At 43.1% G+C, this 19,274-nt stretch overlaps 2 pseudogenes across 1 annotated transcript in view; one reads left to right on the top strand and one right to left on the bottom strand.

Moving 5' to 3' along the window:
* The window catches only part of LOC147899263 (cytochrome P450 703A2 pseudogene), a 119,410-nt pseudogene extending 108,267 nt beyond the window's left edge, over window positions 1–11,143 (bottom strand). Inside the window, exons 1-2 of the transcript XR_015541376.1 lie at window positions 10,235–11,143; window positions 9,596–10,106 (exon numbers count right to left, since the gene is read on the bottom strand). The product of XR_015541376.1 is annotated as a cytochrome P450 703A2 pseudogene (transcript). The remainder of the gene's footprint in view (window positions 1–9,595; window positions 10,107–10,234) is intronic.
* A 941-nt stretch (window positions 11,144–12,084) lies between these two features.
* LOC147899262 (uncharacterized) lies at window positions 12,085–17,185 on the top strand (annotated as a pseudogene).
* The last annotated feature ends 2,089 nt before the right edge of the window (window positions 17,186–19,274 follow it).

Here is a 19,274-nt window from a genome sequence, read left to right as displayed (position 1 = left end):
AAAGAGCTTATGCGGAAAGAGAGAAAGAGCTTATGCGGAAAAAGAGAATGAGATCCGCATATGCTTCTCTCATTCTCTATTTCCGCATAAGCTCCTGCGGAAACTTCCGCATAAGCTCATGCTCATGAATAAGCATAAGCTCATGCTTATGCTCATGCGGAAATAGAGAAGGAGCTTATGCGGAATGAGAGAAGGAGCTTGTCATGAGCTTATGCGGAATAAGAGAAGGAGCTCATGCGGAAACTTGCGGAAAATTGCATGCGGAATAAGAGAAGGAGCTTATGCGAAAAAAGAGAATGAGAGAAGCATAAGCATAAGCATGAATGAGCATAAGCATGAGCTTATGCTTATGCTTATGCATAAGCATAAGCATAAGCTCATGCATAAGCTCATGCGTATGCTCATGCGGAAACTTGCGAAGGAGCTTATGCGGAATGAGAGAAGGAGCTTATGCGCAAAAAGAGAAGGAGCTTATGCGGAAAAAGAGAAGGAGCACTTGCGGAAACTTGCGCATAAGCTCTTGCGGAAACTTGCGCATAAGCTCATGACAAGCTCCTTCTCTCATTCCGCATAAGCCCCTTCTCTATTTCCGCATGAGCATAAGCATGAGCTTATGCTTATGCTTATGCATAAGCATAAGCATGAGCTTAAGCATAAGCTCATGCTTATGCTTATGCATAAGCATAAGCATAAGCTCATGCTTATGCTCATGCGGAAATAGAGAAGGAGCTTATGCGGAATGAGAGAAGGAGCTTATGCGAATGAGAGAAGGAGCTTATGCGGAATGAGAGAAGGAGCTTATGCGGAAAAAGAGAATGAGAGAAGCATATGCTTCTCTCATTCTCTATTTCCGCATAAGCTCTTGCGGAAACTTACGCATAAGCTCATGCGGAAGAATGAGCATAAGCATGAGCTTATGCTTATGCTTATGCATAAGCATAAGCATAAGCTCATGCTTATGCTCATGCGGAAAAAGAGAGGGAGCTTATGCGGAAAAAGAGAAGGAGCACTTGCGGAAACTTGCGGATAAGCTCATGCTCATGAATGAGCATAAGCATGAGCTTATGCTTATGCTTATGCATAAGCATAAGCATAAGCATAAGCATAAGCATAAGCTCATGCTTATGCTCATGCGGAAATAGAGAAGGAGCTTATGCGGAATGAGAGAAGGAGCTTATGCGGAAAAAGAGAATGAGAGAAGCATATGCTTCTCTCATTCTCTATTTCCGCATAAGCTCTTGCGGAAACTTACGCATAAGCTCATGCGGAAGAATGAGCATAAGCATGAGCTTATGCTTATGCTTATGCATAAGCATAAGCATAAGCATAAGCTCATGCTTATGCTCATGCGGAAATAGAGAAGGAGCTTATGCGGAAAGAGAGAAGGAGCACTTGCGAAAACTTGCGGATAAGCTCTTGCGGAAACTTACGCATAAGCTCATGCTTATGCTTATGCTTATGCTTGCGTAAACTTGCGGAAACTTGCGGAAACTCATGCTTATGCTCATGCGGAAATAGAGAAGGAGCATAAGCATGAGCATAAGCATAAGCATAAGCATAAGCATGAATGAGCATAAGCATGAGCTTATGCTTATGCTTATGCATAAGCATAAGCATAAGCTCATGCATAAGCTCATGCTCATGCATAAGCTCATGCATAAGCTCATGCGCATAAGCTCTTGCGGAAACTTGCGCATAAGCTCATGATAAGCTCCTTCTCTCATTCTGCATAAGCTCCTTCTCTATTTCTGCATGAGCATAAGCATGAGCTTATGCTTATGCTTATGCATAAGCATAAGCATAAGCTCATGCTTATGCTCATGCGGAAATAGAGAAGGAGCTTATGCGGAATGAGAGAAGGAGCTTATGCGGAAAAAGAGAATGAGAGAAGCATATGCTTCTCTCATTCTCTATTTCCGCATAAGCTCTTGCGGAAACTTACGCATAAGCTCATGCAGAAGAATGAGCATAAGCATGAGCTTATGCTTATGCTTATGCATAAGCATAAGCATAAGCTCATGCTTATGCTCATGCGGAAAAAGAGAGGGAGCTTATGCGGAAAAAGAGAAGGAGCACTTGCGGAAACTTGCGGATAAGCTCTTGCGGAAACTTACGCATAAGCTCATGCTCATGAATGAGCATAAGCATGAGCTTATGCTTATGCTTATGCATAAGCATAAGCATAAGCTCATGCTTATGCTCATGCGGAAATAGAGAAGGAGCTTATGCGGAATGAGAGAAAGAGCTTATGCGGAAAAAGAGAAGGAGCACTTGCGGAAACTTGCGCATAAGCTCTTGCGGAAACTTGCGCATAAGCTCATGACAAGCTCCTTCTCTCATTCCGCATAAGCTCCTTCTCTATTTCCGCATGAGCATAAGCATGAGCTTTTGCTTATGCTTATGCATAAGCATAAGCATGAGCATGAGCTTATGCTTATGCTTATGACAAGCTCCTTCTCTCATTCCGCATAAGCTCCTTCTCTATTTCCGCATGAGCATAAGCATGAGCTCCTTCTCTATTTCCGCATGAGCATAAGCATGAGCTTATGCTTATGCTTATGCTTATGCATAAGCATAAGCTCATGCTTATGCTCATGCGGAAATAGAGAAGGAGCTTATGCGGAATGAGAGAAGGAGCTTATGCGGAAAAAGAGAATGAGAGAAGCATATGCTTCTCTCATTCTCTATTTCCGCATAAGCTCTTGCGGAAACTTACGCATAAGCTCATGCGGAAGAATGAGCATAAGCATGAGCTTATGCTTATGCTTATGCATAAGGCATAAGCTCCTTCTCTCATTCCGCATAAGCTCCTTCTCTATTTCCGCATGAGCATAAGCATGAGCTTATGCTTATGCTCATGCGGAAATAGAGAAGGAGCTTATGCGGAATGAGAGAAGGAGCTTGTCATGAGCTTATGCGCAAGTTTCCGCAAGAGCTTATGCGCAAGTTTCCGCAAGTGCTCCTTCTCTTTTTCCGCATAAGCTCTTTCTCTCATTCCGCATAAGCTCCTTCTCTATTTCCGCATGAGCATAAGCATGAGCTTATGCTTATGCTTATGCATAAGCATAAGCATAAGCTCATGCTTATGCTCATTCATGAGCATGAGCTTATGCGTAAGTTTCCGCAAGAGCTTATCCGCAAGTTTCCGCAAGTGCTCCTTCTCTTTTTCCGCATAAGCTCCCTCTCTTTTTCCGCATGAGCATAAGCATGAGCTTATGCTTATGCTTATGCATAAGCATAAGCATAAGCATAAGCTCATGCTTATGCTCATGCGGAAAAAGAGAGGGAGCTTATGCGGAAAAAGAGAAGGAGCACTTGCGGAAACTTGCGGATAAGCTCTTGCGGAAACTTACGCATAAGCTCATGCTCATGAATGAGCATAAGCATGAGCTTATGCTTATGCTTATGCATAAGCATAAGCATAAGCTCATGCTTATGCTCATGCGGAAATAGAGAAGGAGCTTATGCGGAATGAGAGAAAGAGCTTATGCGGAAAAAGAGAAGGAGCACTTGCGGAAACTTGCGCATAAGCTCATGACAAGCTCCTTCTCTCATTCCGCATAAGCTCCTTCTCTATTTCCGCATGAGCATAAGCATAAGCTCATGCTTATGCTCATGCGGAAATAGAGAAGGAGCTTATGCGGAATGAGAGAAGGAGCTTATGCGGAAAAAGAGAATGAGAGAAGCATATGCTTCTCTCATTCTCTATTTCCGCATAAGCTCTTGCGGAAACTTACGCATAAGCTCATGCTCATGAATGAGCATAAGCATGAGCTTATGCTTATGCTTATGCTTATGCATAAGCATAAGCATAAGCTCATGCTTATGCTCATGCGGAAATAGAGGAGGAGCTTATGCGGAATGAGAGAAGCATAAGCATAAGAGAATAAGAGGGATGCGGAAATAAAGAATAAGGGGGAAAGGAAAGAGAGAAGGGAAAAGAGAGAGGGGGAAAGAGAGAATAAGAGAAGAGGGAAAAAAGAGAAGGGGGAAAATGAGAAAAAGAGAAGGGGGAAGAGAGGGTTCCTACGCCCATCACTGCAGCTAGCGCTTAAGGCGCTAGCTGCAGGCAAATGCAAATAACAAAAAGCTTAAATGGAAAGAAGAGGAAGCACTTACCTGTAAAAGTATGTCCCGCTCGGTGTAGTGGACTGGGCCCACAAAAGAGAGACTATGTCCCGCTCGGTGTAGTGGACTGGCCCTACAAAAGAGAGAAAACAACCCATTTTTTCAAATAAGATGTTAGTGGAAAGAGGAGATCACAAAAGCAACTTCTTGAAAGGAGACAAGGAAAGAGAAGATTGAGGAGACAAGGAAAGGAGGAGATTGAGGAGAAGAGAAGGAAGAGAAGGAAGAGAAATACAGAAAGAAGAGGTGAGTTTCTTTCTTTCTTTCTTGAAATTTCGTTTTTTGTTTGAATCCTTTCTAATCAAGCATGAAAACTAGTTTAAAACTTTAGCAATACAAGTAGAAACACTCACAAAACCAAAGCTAACAAACAAACAACCTACATTGTTGAAAAAAACTCACCTTTTGAAGAACTTTCTTTCTGGAAACCAAAGAGGGAAAGAGGAGAGAGAGGGTGCACAAGAGGTAGGAGGAGGGTGAGGAGTGGGAAATAGGGTAGGAGGTTGCTTGGAATAGATGGGAGGTCAGTGAAAATAGGTGGGAGGAGATTTTGGAGAGCTTAGTTTAGAGATTAGGAAAGCTTTGAGCAAAACGCCGCGGGTTTCGCCGTTTCGGGTTTTAACCTACAGCGTCGCTATATAGCGACGCTTATTCGTCGCTATATAGCGACGTTTTTAATTGAAAACGTCGCTATATAACGACGGAACAGAGCGTCGCTATATAGCGACGCTTACTGTTTGTTTTTTAATGAGGCCTCTTATGACTCAAACATGCTATGCCTATAATTGTCAATATCTCCTCTTACTACATAGCCTTACTATATAGGATTTTTTGTTTCAATCCTTACTATATAGCGATGTCATTCTTTTTATATAGCCTCAAGAGAAGCTCAAATTAAACATGCTATGCTCATAATTGTGTACATCTCCTCTTCATGCTTATGTTTTGGTTTTATAAGTGTAGATGGAAGGGACGAGTGGAAGCTCATCCGATGATGCGCCAACGCCCGGGAGCACGAAGTGGCTTACGGAGAGGTTATATTGTCATTGCACTCATTGCAAGCGAGAAGTACGACATCAACGTCGTATTATCATGCGCCACTTGCGGATGTATGGGGAGGAGCCGGAACCAGTATCCCCCGTTGGTGTTGCACATGTTGATGGATCATCGGTAAGTCAAAGCTATTTAAGTTCGCAATCTTATTGTATACCCGGAATTAGAAGATCTTCTATTTACACGAATGAGCTTATGACAGGATGACGAGGGTGACGAGGGTACACATATACCTTCTCACTTTCAACAAGACTATAGTCTCCCAGATGACGACGAGGGTATGGTCGACATGATGGATTCCATTTTTAGGGGCACTACATCCCACGTACACGTGATGTCAAAGTCTGAGGTGAAAATGCGAGAGTTGCAATCAACACAATTGTACGAGGGTGCCAGGATGTCTAAACTACGTGCTTGTCTCTCAATCTTGAATCTACAAGTACAGTATGGGTGGTCGGATACAAGTGTCTCGGCCTTAATGAGGTTAGCCCTTGCATTAATTTGATTGACTCATTATTTGGATATTGTTTGTTTTGAGAATCATCATTTGGATAGTGTCTTTGTCATAGGTTGCTCCAAAAGATGTTGCCTGCACCAAATACCATGCCCGCATCAAGAGATGAAGCGAAAAAGATGCTAACAATGGTGGGTATGGATTATGATACCATCCATGCTTGCCGTAATGATTGTATTCTCTTTCGTCGTGAGCATGGAGATTTGGCTAGTTGTCCAAAGTGTGGGGAACAACGATATAGAGATGACTTGCAGGGTGAGAGGATACCGGTAAAGGTCTTAAGACACTTTCCCATCATTGCAAGAATACAACACATGTTTCGATGCAAATCCATAGCGGAGTTGATGACATGGCATGCATCTCATCGGTCCACTGATCACACATTGAGGATTCCCGCAGATTGTGCGGCTTGGAAGCACATAGATAATCAGTGGCCGGACTTTGCGAGAGAGCCACGCAGCTTACATCTTGGGCTAGCCATGGACGGCGTGAATCCTTTCGGGTTACGCTCGACATCTTGGTCGACATGGCCCATAGTCGTGGTGAATTACAATATCCCACCATGGCTAACAATAAAAAAGGGACACCTCATGCTTGCACTACTTGTGCCAGGAAAGTACAAGGCAAGAAACATGGACGTGTACATGGCACCTTTGATAGAGGAGTTACAGATATTATGGAGAGGAGTGCAGGTCTTTGATATTTCCAGAGCTCCTAGGCATACCAATGATATTTCCGTCAGGGGTATCTTGATGTGGACCATGCATGACTACCCAGGATATGGAGAGTGCGCAGGTACGTGGTTATGTCTTTACATGTACAATGAGGGATTATGCTTTTTTTACTCTCTTTTGCACGCATGTCTTGTACTAACATATTCATGCACGCGTGCAGGGCTTGCTACAAGTGGGTACCATGCTTGTCCTGTTTGTGGACCCGCTCTGAAATCGCTTGCACGCTACTCCAAACACATGAGGAAAAATGTTTATGAAGGTCATGCTCGATACCTTCCGCTCGACCATCTCGCACGTGGAGGTCAGCTTGATCCACCACCATCATATTTAAAAGCAAGTGATTGGATTCAAGCTTGGAGGGAGAATGGAGAGGAACCTCCTCCTGGTATGAAGAGGCTATCGATCTTTCACGAGCTTCCTTATTGGGGTCAGTTACAAATCAATCATCTCTTGGATCCCATGCATATCTTTAAGAATGTGGGGGCTACCATTTGGGCACACTTGGTTGGTTCCAAGGACTCGAGAGGAGTGCGAGAAGACTTGCGTGCTATGAATAGGATGTCTCGTTTGTGGCCCCAAGTGCATGCTTCAGGAAAAGTTGTCCTCCCGAAAGCAACGTGGATCCTCTCTACGAGGGAGGAGGCAGCGATCAAGGCAGACATTGCCTCTTTTCAAACACCGACAGGGTACATGCGTTGCTTGAAAGGAGCATTTTCAAAGGACAATAAGCTTAGTGGCCTCAAGTCCCATGATTGGCACAAGGTCTTACAGGTATTCTAAGTAGAATTAGTGTACCGATAATAGTGATGCATTAGCGTAATTATTATTATGTTATATTGTTGACATGATTTCATTGTTGCTTTGATAGTTCATCCTTCCAATTACAATAAAAGGGTGCTTACAAGAAGATGTTAGAAATGCTATATTCAAGATCTGTGGTATTGTGAGGTATGCTTACTATCAATTCGCATTATCTATTTTCTTCATGGACATGTGAAATAGGTGGATATCTCAAATATCTTACATATGCATGGACATGTGAAATAGGTGGATATCTCAAAAAGAGATCTCTATATCGAGCATCGAGAAGGCTAGGGTGGAATCCATCGAAGCCGTATGCTTGCTTGAGAAGCACTTTCCCTCAAGCATTATGACAACTCAAGTCCACTTGCTTGTGCACATAGTTGATGAGGTGGCTATAGCAGGTACCGTTCATAATCGATGGATGTTTTTTCTCGAGCGGTTTATGAAAACTTTAAAGGGGTTTGCAAGACAAAGAGCAAGACCAGAAGCAAGCATGGCAGAGGGATGGCTTGTGCAAGAGTCATTAGTATATATCACAGAGTTTCTTGCATCCACGGATCCTGATATGCCGCAAGCTTGGCACAACAAGGATGATGATCGCATCATTGGCGAGGTCCCCCAAGGAAAAGGGATTGAAAGAAAGATGAGCGAAGAGCAAATGGAGAAATTCAATAAGTTTTGTATCCTCAATAGCCCTGAGATGCAGAAGTGGATTGAGAGATATGAAGTGGCCAAAGCAGAAAGAATAAATGCAAGGACGAGATTCAGAGTAATGTACAGGCGATCACAACCATATCCACGAGATCTGGCTCTTCTCCCTACTCACATGTCACTTGATTGGCTACAACTAGCTATACGTAAAGCCGAACGTGATGGAGAGACAATAAACGAGCGCGAGCGGGAGTTATCATCTGGATGTATGGTGCATGTAAGTTTCTTATCTCTTGATGTAATTAAGTAATTATTTGTGGCAATATATGCTATAAAATAGGTGCATCTTCATTGTTTTAATGATGCTCTTTTACAGTACAAAAAGTACAGTGCATTATGGTCATATGGACGACATTTTCGCATAGAACGCATCGATTCAAAGAGAGTCACGTATGATTGTGGAGTCATGGCTAACTTCACACAAGATAGCCGAGCAAGTGCTTCGGATACCAATCTTCTCTCCTCACAGTTGGATTATTGTGGAACCATACGCGACATCTATGAAATTGATTTCAGACGATTTACTATTTTCATTCTTGATGTAAAATGGTTTAGAACTACTTACAACGGTCCCCATGCAACTGTGAGAAAAGATGGTAGCGGTCTCTTTGCAATAGACTCCACCAAACATTGGACCGATGAAAGTGATACTTTTGTTCTTCCCGAGCACTGTGAGCAGGTGCATACTAATGATTTAATTAGTCGAAGCTTTCGTTTTTTAAGTCCATTGATATATATATAATTGACGACATTTGGCACGTGATTTTTCATCTTCAATATAGGTGGTTTTTCATCCGGATCGTTCTGATCCAAGATGGTGGTACGTGATCCAAGTTGCGCCACGAAGTAAGCAGATTTTTGAAGATCGAGATGTGGATATGGAGATGCCACTACCAAATCCGGATCCAATTGATGAATCTAGCGAAGAAGATGTAGATCACCATATGAGGCAAGAGGAAGATGCGCATAATGACATCGCACGGGAGGAGGATGGAGATCACGATATTGACGAGGAAGACAACAATCGTCAAGATCGATCACCACACTTAAGCTTAATTGAAGAAGATGATCAAATACTTTTAGGTGAACGTACGATGCTAGAGTACGATGATGATATAGGAGATCAACTCGGTATAGAGTTGGAGATAGACTTGCTTGGCGCCTTAGACTTGGCTCAAGATGAAACAGTTGATGTAAATGCTCTTATTTAATTTGATTTTTCTCATCTCCAACTTGGACATGAATATATGAGCTTCAAAGGCTTGATGTACATGCTCTCATTTTTTATTTCTCTATGAGCTCAAACATGTATGAAAATTTAAAAAATTTTGTCATTGGAAGAAAATAAATTTTAAGACTTAAAAAAAAAAAAAAACCTCTCTGTAAAACGTCGCTATAATATAGTCTCAGTGTCGCTATATAGCGACCTTTAAAAGTCGCTATATAGCGACTTTAGTAGAAGTCGCTATATAGCGACCTTTCATAGTCGCTATATAGCGACTATTACTAACGTCGCTATATAGCGACGCTTCTTAAAAGTCGCTATATAGCGACGATTTACGACACCCGATTTTTATACCGACGATTAACGCTAAGCGGGCGGTAATCGTCGGTACGTAAACGTCGCAATAGGATGCGTGTGTAGTAGTGCCAGTTGAAGCTTTGAAGCAGACGACCCACTGCAAGCATCACTATTATCATCGCCAGTGAGCCCCCTGCACACCTTCTCCTGCCTCCTCCGAACGCTGTATAGTGGAACTCAGGCCCTGTTCCATTCTCCATCCTGAAGCCGTTCCCTTTCACGTTCTGCATGTGCCTCTCCGGTACAAACTCTTCCGTCCTCTCTGGCCATGCCTTTGGGTTCCTCCCGTGCGCAAACAGATTGAATATCACCATCGTTTTCTCGGGTATCTCATACCCTGCCACCTTCGTGGCCTTCAAACACTCTCTGGGTGCCACAAACGGGCCTGGCTGCGACAACCGGAGCACTTCCATCGTCACGCACCTTAAGTATGGCATCCCTCGTCAAGAGCACGCTCTTTCCCAACCACATTATCCAATTCTTCTTGCAATTTGCTCATCACACGCGGGTGCCGCAGCAGTTGTACCATAGCCCACTCATTGGTCACGGCGGTTGTATCCGTGCCTGCCCCCAGCAGATCCTATACACGTCACAGAAAAATTGTCAGTTCGCGTCGCAATCTGGACAGTTATACACGAAGAAAAAGCAAAAAATGGCAAAGGAATAGCATAAATAAATCGACAAAGAGAAAATGCGAAGCTGCCTTACGAGGATGAGCGCTTTGATCATAACATCGCTTAATACTTCCTCCCCTTGCGTTTCCTGCAGTCTTAGGAGCAGATCTATGAAGTTTGACGGCTCAACATCAGGATTAGCTTTTCCTTTTGCTCGGTGGTCTTCAAGCACCGGGTTTACCACGTCTTCCATTCTTTCTAGAGCTTTCTGGCAACGTCGGTTGTATCCCTGCAAATCTAGCCATTTTAACCAAGGGATATAATCCCCGATGTTGAACGCTCCCATCAACTCGAAGGCATCGCCAGAGAGCGCAGCGATGCGGGCCGTTTCTTTGGGCCCTGCGCCTTCTAGGCCAAAGAAACGCTTACCTTGAAGCATGCGCGTGGTATTGTTTAGAGAAAACGATTTGAACACATCCCGGAGAGGGATGAGTTCGCCATTGCGTGACTTTTCCACGACGAAGCGAACCATACAGTCAGCTTCCTCCTTGCGGTGGCGTTGAAAGGATAGTGTTTGGCGGTTGCTAAGAAGAAGCTCGACGCAAATCCGTCGAAGGCGCTTCCAGGCATCACCGTAAGGACCCATTACGAGGTCCATGCCATCGTAGCAGAAGTATTTCACGGCGATACGCTGGTAACGAGAAGAAAAGAGGTGATCTTGGGTGCTCATCATTTCCTTGAAGATTTCTGAGTCATTGGTAGTGACGGTATGGACGGAGCCAAGCCGAAGGTAGACGAGAGGTCCATATTTCTGATGAAGGCTGGCGAGGAACCGATGGGGAAGGGGACCGAGCTGAAGGAGGTTACCGAGGATGGGGATACCGGGGGGGCCTGGAGGAAGATGGTGGGTATTGCGACGGCGAAAGAAGATCAAAACAGAGACGATGAGGATGAAGATGGGGAACGATAGCTGCAGCAGCTGAGCCAGAGTGAAACTAGTCATTGTGGGAAACCGACGCAGGACCAAAGTACCTTATTTTCACAGCAAGTCCCTGCTTTTATATGTACCAAAGTTTCTCATTGACTAGTACGAGAGTTAAAAGTCTCCGATTGACCAGTAGTGACTTGGAGAGCGGCGACGTGAACCCTGAACGGACTGATTATTAGAGACTCGGAACTCCGCTACGACCCGCAATCGTTCAGCCGAAGACTCGCGACCAGCCCCGCATGCGAATAGCCATTTGTCAAAGCTGAGACGAAGGGGCTCAGGAAAGCCATGTTTCCCTTGACAAACAACGTGCTGAAATTTGAAATGTAGTGCGAAACGTGAAGAATATATAGCATCCAAGAATTTGATGTCTCAAAAGCAATGATGTACCGTGACTGTTATAGTAATTAAGTTAGGGCGCGTCTTCATCAGAATCACGTCGCTGAGAAAAATATTTTAATCACAGCAGCGTTTTCTGACTATAAGAGTCTATGACTCGCAGTGTATTTGACTTTGGTACTCGCCTTGACTACTTCCATTGGCACAAACTGGCAGCAATGGTATTATGGTATGATGAAAAGAAAATAAAAAACAAAGCAATTACAGTCTAGACTTTCATTTCTAGTCTAGTTCCATTTCCTTAATTTGCACTCTCACAAATTGGCAACACCCAAATGATGAAGACAATCAAATTTTGACTATTTCCTTAATTTGCGCACTCATAAATTGGCAACACCAAGACAATCAAACTTTGACTCGAGTCAGTAGACCCTCCTCGCTTTTACCAAATTTACTCTCTTCTTTCCTCTTTTTTCTCGTTTAACATACCGTCACCTGTGTCTCTATATATTCGAAGCCCTCATCTCGATTGGTCATATCGCCAACTTGTTTTGAGAGCATTGTCATTTCATTGCCCTTGTCACCCTGCAAATCTAGTATAGCAAATCCAGTAAAGCATGGAGAAGGCATCAAGATTCGAAGATACTGATGGGGTGCACACAAGGAAATCACAAAGGCGGCATTACGATGCCATCGTGATTGGCTCAGGCTATGGAGGGTCCGTTGCCGCTTTGAGACTCTCCCAAGCCAAGCCGAGCCTTAGTGTTTGCGTTCTGGAGAAGGGCCATTCATGGCAGCCTCATCAATTCCCTACTACCTTCTTGCAGCTCATGCGTACGTTAACAATCCATACTTCATTGGGTACCGTCGGCAGCAAAGAAGCATTGCTTCAGGTAATCCAATACTACACCAAATCCATGAATTCTTATCATCGTCACTCTTCCCTTGTGTAAGACGCAGGCAGGATGTTGTTTCATGAATCAATGTACCTTAGACAACATCAGTCAATAGTTATAGCATGAAATCCAATTACCGTTTCTGGTACTGCAGGTTTAGTTGCAACCCAACTCCCTTTCCATGCTTGGAGTGGGAGTGGGAGGAGGCTCCCTCGTCAATGGTGGCGTTATTCTGCCCACTCCTCTCCGAACGCGCAGAGATCCTCGTTGGCCCAAAGAATGGGAAGAAAACTGGCATGCAGCCGAAAGAAGAGCTCGTGCCATGCTCCAACCCGAGGCCGTCCCCCACGCCTTTCCCACCACCCTTGTGATGGACACTGTCTTAGCCAATGATCAGACCAACATTGAAGAAGGAGGTCTGAGGAAAGAAGATGCGCTGCAGCTAAGCGTAACCTTTAGCAATAAGAAGAACGCTGCTGGAGTGGAGCAAATGGGTTGCAAGTCTTGCGGTAACTGCTTTCATGGGTGCCCATGCAACGCTAAGAGCTCTACCGATAAGAACTACCTTGCAGCTGCCGTGCAGGTAACAATACTAGCTGTGAACTACTTAGGCGTTGATGTGCTGTTTTCACGATAAGCATCGTACTTGGTCTCTGCTCAGGCTACATATTCACGCAATGAGCTCAAGCAATATTTATATTTGCCATTGTGTTGTATCTGCAGGCAGGTGTTGAGATTCGTACAGAGAGTGCAGTTTCCTTCATCGCCCAAACTCCTGAGGATACTTACATGCGTGAGTGCACCAAAGATTGCTCCTTTTACATGGATGTCACACATGATCTCAAGCATCTAGCGAGCCGGAGAGAAAATGGCGCGTATATCTCAATGAAGTTGACTATCTCACGGCAGACTATGTCGTCCTGTCAGGTAGTTTTTGTGCTCGAGTTTTGTCAAGATTTTGACGTTTAATCAGGTACTTTAAGCATGTTTTGTGCCCTCGTACTTGTTTTCGAAATTCGATCACGAGTAAGTTGATTGTCAACATTTTGACGGTTCACCCCCACTTATATTGCAGCTGGCGTCCATGGGACAATAGAAATTTTGTTGCGGTCAAAGGAAAGAGGTTTAAAGGTGTCGGATCTGCTGGGGTGCGGAGTAAGCACCAATGGCAATAATCTGACATTTATCGGGGCTCCTAAAGCTCCAACGAAAGGTACTAGCATAAGAATGAACGATTTCACAGGCATGGCAACTGCGTCTCGGCCTGGTCCTTCCATATCAAACGCGTATACGTCGTCCCTGGGATTCACTATAGAGGTCGGTCAATCTTAGTATTCAACGTCCCTTACAATTCTGTTTTTATGAAAAAACGTGCTTTCCCGGAAACGAATGCCTAGAGGGCCTGACATTGAAGTGTTGAAGTAATACTCGGTGTTTTTCACAGACTGCAATCGCACCTAGAAATTTTCCCACATGGTATATAAATGCTTGGCCACTTTGCCAGAAGGATGCGGGCTCTTAGATAGGATTTGGAATGATGTGAAACAATTGGTACCATCAGTCCACGGCAAGTCAATCCTAGTCAATGTGATGGGTTACGATGCAGGAGATGGTGTTTTGCAGCTAGATCGAAAAAGCCAATGCTTGAAATTCACTCCTCCGCATGATGAAGTCTTTGTTAAGAAGGTGAAAGCCATGCAGAAATTGGCCAACCGTCTGCGAGGAGTTCTATATTTTTCGCGCTTCCGCAGTACGTCCGTGCATTACTTGGGCGGCTGCAATGTCGGGCGAGACAAATCCACTGGCGTGACTAATGCTAGTGGCCAAATGTTCTCAACCAACGATAACATTGTTCACGACGGGCTTTATGTTTGTGACGCCTCTTTGATCCCATGTGCAATCGGAGTTAATCCTTGTTTCACCATAGCCACAGCTGCGGAGCACGTTTCAACATGTATTGTGCGTGATGCCCTACAGAATAGTCTGTATACTAAAGGTCGACAGCAGTCCCTGGCCAACGGACAGGTTGCATATGCTGGGGTTGATGGCGTTGTGTCACCTAAGCAAGAAGTGTTGTTCTCGCTAGAGCCAATATCACCAAGTTATGGTATATCATCAACAGTCACTGTGAAAGAGACTCTGCGAGGAGATTTGAGTGGAATGCCTTGCAGCCTGGAACTTGTGCTTCGTATGGATGCTGGAATTGATAAGCAAGATGGCAAATCGTCAGTGTTGTGCGGACGAGTTGGTGGCAGACTGTACCTGAATTCGGTGGACGGAGGAGTGTTGTATGTTTTGGACGGAAGAGTGAACATGTGTTGCAGGCAACATCCCCGCACACCTTTCACTCAATATATGCACTATCATCTGCTCTTGTCTGGTCCTTCAGGCCAAAGGTGAATTCCTTTAGTGCATTCGGCAACATCAATATCGCTGATATTGGTGTTTTGACAATCAGCTACGTGTTTCATAATTGTGTGGTTACAAGAGTCAATTGTATCTTGTTCTTCCAAAGGTCAAGGAAACCAACTAAGTGCCTTTGAAATTTGCCCTTTAATATTGCTTGATTGATCGATCCAGCACATTCATAATTGTGTGAGTGACGTCAATTATAACTTTTTGCTCCAGCTCAAAGTGTCAATTCTTTTGCAGATATGTGGTTGATGGATTCAAGGAGATGCGACCTTTTCTCAAGGGATTGTTCGCTTGGAGAGAGTCCACCACTTTACATGCCACTTTATATGTTCAACAAGTGGACAAATCCAAAGTAAGTGGCACTCATCAATGTGATTCATTAGCATTACCATTGCAAGGCCAACTTCATCTCAGTCTCTTTGAGCTCATCCGCTCTGCTCTCACCCTCGGTGGACCACATAAATTCCTCTTTGTCAAGTCCTTACTACAAAGCGTCTTCCAAACGTATTTCATGGAGAATCCAAACGTCTATAGCCCAATAGGCCAAGCACAATATTATCTTGCATCCAAGGCGACCATCTCCCAAGCACATCAAAATCCTCCATACCCTGCTCATTGTCGTTATGATTTAGAAACAAGTACGTCCAATTGCTTTGCCTCTCTTAATTTGTGGATAGTACTTTTTCATATATTCCTAGCATTATAGCTCTTAGAGTCATGGAAGATGTATCTTAGCACAAGTACATTCTATTTTGCATATGAAAACATAACTAGGTTTCTAAGCCATTGAAAAGATATGTTGGCATAGACAAAACTGAAAAAGATTTTTTTGCAGGTGATGGTACACCGATTAGCATGATTCAATGGCCATGCAACCAATCAAAAAGTGGTGGAAATGCACAGAATAAGCCAGTAGAAGTTGTTCTCCTTCTGAATGGGTACTGCACAGAGAGCTTCTGGCTCCCTACTGAAGAATCTGACTTGGTAAGGTCACTACTTAAAGAGGGATATGAACCATGGTTGTTGCGGAATCATGCTCATCCAAGCCATGCAACACCCAAGCATTTCGCTATTGACGACATCGCAAGATTTGATATTCTTGCAGGTCTCTCTCTCTCTCTCATAAATCCCCCCAGTCTCTTGAATCTTTTTTTTTTTGCCTATAATGTCACCGCACTCACCTTTTCAAAGTTAGTTAGCAAGTCGAAGGTATCTCATTGGTTCCCTCATCTTTATTATTTCATTGACAAGCCATTGACTTAAGGAGGTCCATGGTTCATGTCCACCTTATACTCTTCCATAGTATTAGGGAATATTGTCCTTATGATTTTATTTTATCTCATGCTTTCCAGCCTTTTCAAAGATGTTTGAGGTAGCCGGACGCAGTGCATCTATCCATGTTGTTGCTCATTGCCTTGGAGGATTAACTATACATATGGCTATCTTGGGTGGCTACATTCCTTCTTCATTCGTGACATCGATTGTTTGCACAAACTCCTCAATGTTCTTTCGGACCACACGTTTGATTATAGCAAAGCTCATTCCTCCTTTGCTTGCAGTAAGTAGTCCTGTTATATTTATTTTTGCCTTATGAACTTTCCAAGGGATTTTTGAATAATACAGGGTCTAAAGTTTCAATTTTGTTGCCATTGCTAGATATCGATGACTATAGTAGGAGATAATAGACTCCTCTCCATGGGTCATAGAAATGCTGATGGATGGAGGCACACATTGCTTCGTAAAGTTGCACAATTATTACCTCGTGTGGAGCGTTGCAATTGGAAAGATTGTGAGGTGTTTTCAGGAATTTTTGGCAACATTTTTTGGCATGAAAACTTGAGACCAAGCATGCATGAATGGACAAATAATGAGGTGACTACCAAGCTATCCCTTGGTGCATTGCAACATCTTCGTTTAGTGTGCCGTGCAGGACGTATTGTGGATGCAAATGGAAATGATATATATTTGTAGCATCTAGAGAGATTGGCACTACCTACCATGTATATATCTGGGGGAAGGGAGATACTAGTTACACATGACACAACTGCCATGGCTAATTCATTTATGCAATATCACCATCCAAACTTCTCCCACTCTTGTGTTGTGATACCTAAGTATGGTCACAATGATCTTCTTATTGGTGAGCATTCAAAAAGAGATGTGTTTCCACACATACTAGGCCATTTGCAAAGGTTTTGCAAGACTGCAACTGAAAGAAGATCAACAAAAGTGTTTGAAGCTCAACCCATGGGAAATCGAAGAGTCACTAAGGCATTCGACTTCAAACATTCTTAGCATTATGGATAAAGTAACATATGTGTGTTGCATTACGCTCATATTTGCTATCTTCTTTCTCTCAAAATACCTATTTTGTAAACGAAGCACTGGGACCATATCATTTATTTAGAAACTCATGTTGCTATCAAATATGAGTTTTTGTTAATAGAAAGGTGAATTCACCCTATCCAACATTCTTTTTACAATTCAAGTGTCTATTTGGAGGTGAGGAAACCTATGTGGTGCTTGTGGATGGAATTTAAGCGTATGAAAAGTATTACATTCTTCATAAACATTGGCCTATGCCTTGTTTTAATTGTCCATATCCATAAAAGGTTAAGAATTTAAAAAGTTCAACATAAACTATTTGTTTTCCTTCCTTCCTATGTATTGGTTGATGCTATTAGCTAGAATTTCAAATTCTAGTTCTAGAAATGATGCTTACCCACAACACAATGCATCCATAGATGCGTGTACAAACGTGTTTCTCAAATTTTTTTAAAAAGTGACGGGCGCATCTATTTGCACATCTATTAGCATGTCTATAGACCTACATCTATAGGCACGTCTATATAACAGAGAGACGCACCTATCGCTATTAGACGCTTGTAGAAATGTTTAAAAAAAAAGAAAGACGTGCTGATAGATGCTCTGTGGAATTTTTAAAAAAAATAAATAGAATTCTGTGTGGTTCAATAAAATGATGTGTATGCTGTACGGTTGCAGGAATTCCATTTCTACAATGTGCAATTCAATTCTTACAGCCAATCGCATTTTAATTTGCACAATTCCATGCATGTCTATAGCTAACGATTACAATTCCAAATAAAACACTAAAACTCCAAAATGTTTAGTTCACAAGGCATTTATTGATAGAACATTGCATGAGGAAATTGAATGCCAAAAAAAAAAGAGGAGTGTATATCAATTCATAGCCCAAAAAGTTCTTGTATATACATAAGCCAAGCCACCTCTAGCTTCAAGTATAAAAAATAAGAGGAGTGTATATACAAGATAGGCACGAAGCCAAGCCAATGGCTTCAAGTACAAAAACTAGTAGCTAGCACTAATTCTAGTACTACTTCTATGACTAATCTAAGTCATCCGCATCCTTGCTTCCTTCTTGATCACCTTATTCCTCCTCGGTATCCTCGCATTCTTCCTCTTGAATATCCCCAGGGGCCTGTAAACAAGAGACAACATGCATCAATGTATGAAAAATCAAATCTTTATTTACAACATTGGGATTATTTAAGTACTTTTAAATACCTGCAAGGGACTCCAGTAGCCCGAATATACTGCTCCTTAATAATCAACCCATCAGCATAGAAGTGCCTCCGTGTATGTCGCCTGCAATGTCCACATTGTCTCGGCAGGAGTAGGATATCTACCCACAATATCAAGTTGCAAGATGATACAATTTGAAGAGGGGTTAGTTCAAAGGAAAATCCTCCTAATAAACCACATAAACACAATATAATTTGAGATCGATACTTACAAATTGGGCCTCCCATGATGCAATACCCCTGCTCCAAATGCATGCTTCCATATTGCTCCATTTGGATCCTTCGTGCCTCCACATGCTGCAAACTAGGGTCCACCTTCACTGCCTTCATTACTTTCTTCCACTCGTGCTTATGAGTGATGTGGGACTGGCCCCTTGGTGGTTGACCTCTCTCTCTCCTAGCAATCCTAGCTAGTGCCTACCTCTCAAGCAAAGATCTCTTATTGGCAAGTATAATGGTAATCTTTGACTTTGCCCATTTGTGAGTGAACCCAACATTGGATGGATTTGGATACCTAGATGGTATAGCATTGATGGTATCATCAACCAAACTTTTTTTCTACTCTTTGAATGGAATAAAGCAATCTCTGTAGTTGTTATGAACTATAGAGTGCATGAAGGCCATGATGTCCTTCCCCCGTGCATCCATCAAGATGTCACCCGGCACAGTGATATCATAGAAGATCGTACCATCACCCTCTATGATGTCTACATCATCTAAATCCTCCCTGCCCCCATCATTACCCCCAAAGCACTGTGGCATGAATCCCCTAGAGCTCTCCTTGCTACTACGCCTTCTGCCCTATCGTGACGAGCTAGTATGATGGGCACTTGTCTCTGGAGAAGGTACTCTCGATTGCACGGGAGTTATTGGCGACTCTATGATCTCGAAGGGCCTCCTTACCGCAAGGGAGAAGAGACTCCTGATGATCGA

Source organism: Dipteris shenzhenensis, chromosome 8, assembly GCF_047967505.1.
Source record: "Dipteris shenzhenensis isolate YYH24624 ecotype China chromosome 8, Dip_SZ_1.0, whole genome shotgun sequence".
NCBI lineage: Eukaryota > Viridiplantae > Streptophyta > Polypodiopsida > Gleicheniales > Dipteridaceae > Dipteris > Dipteris shenzhenensis.
This window is presented reverse-complemented; position numbering and strand designations above follow the sequence as displayed.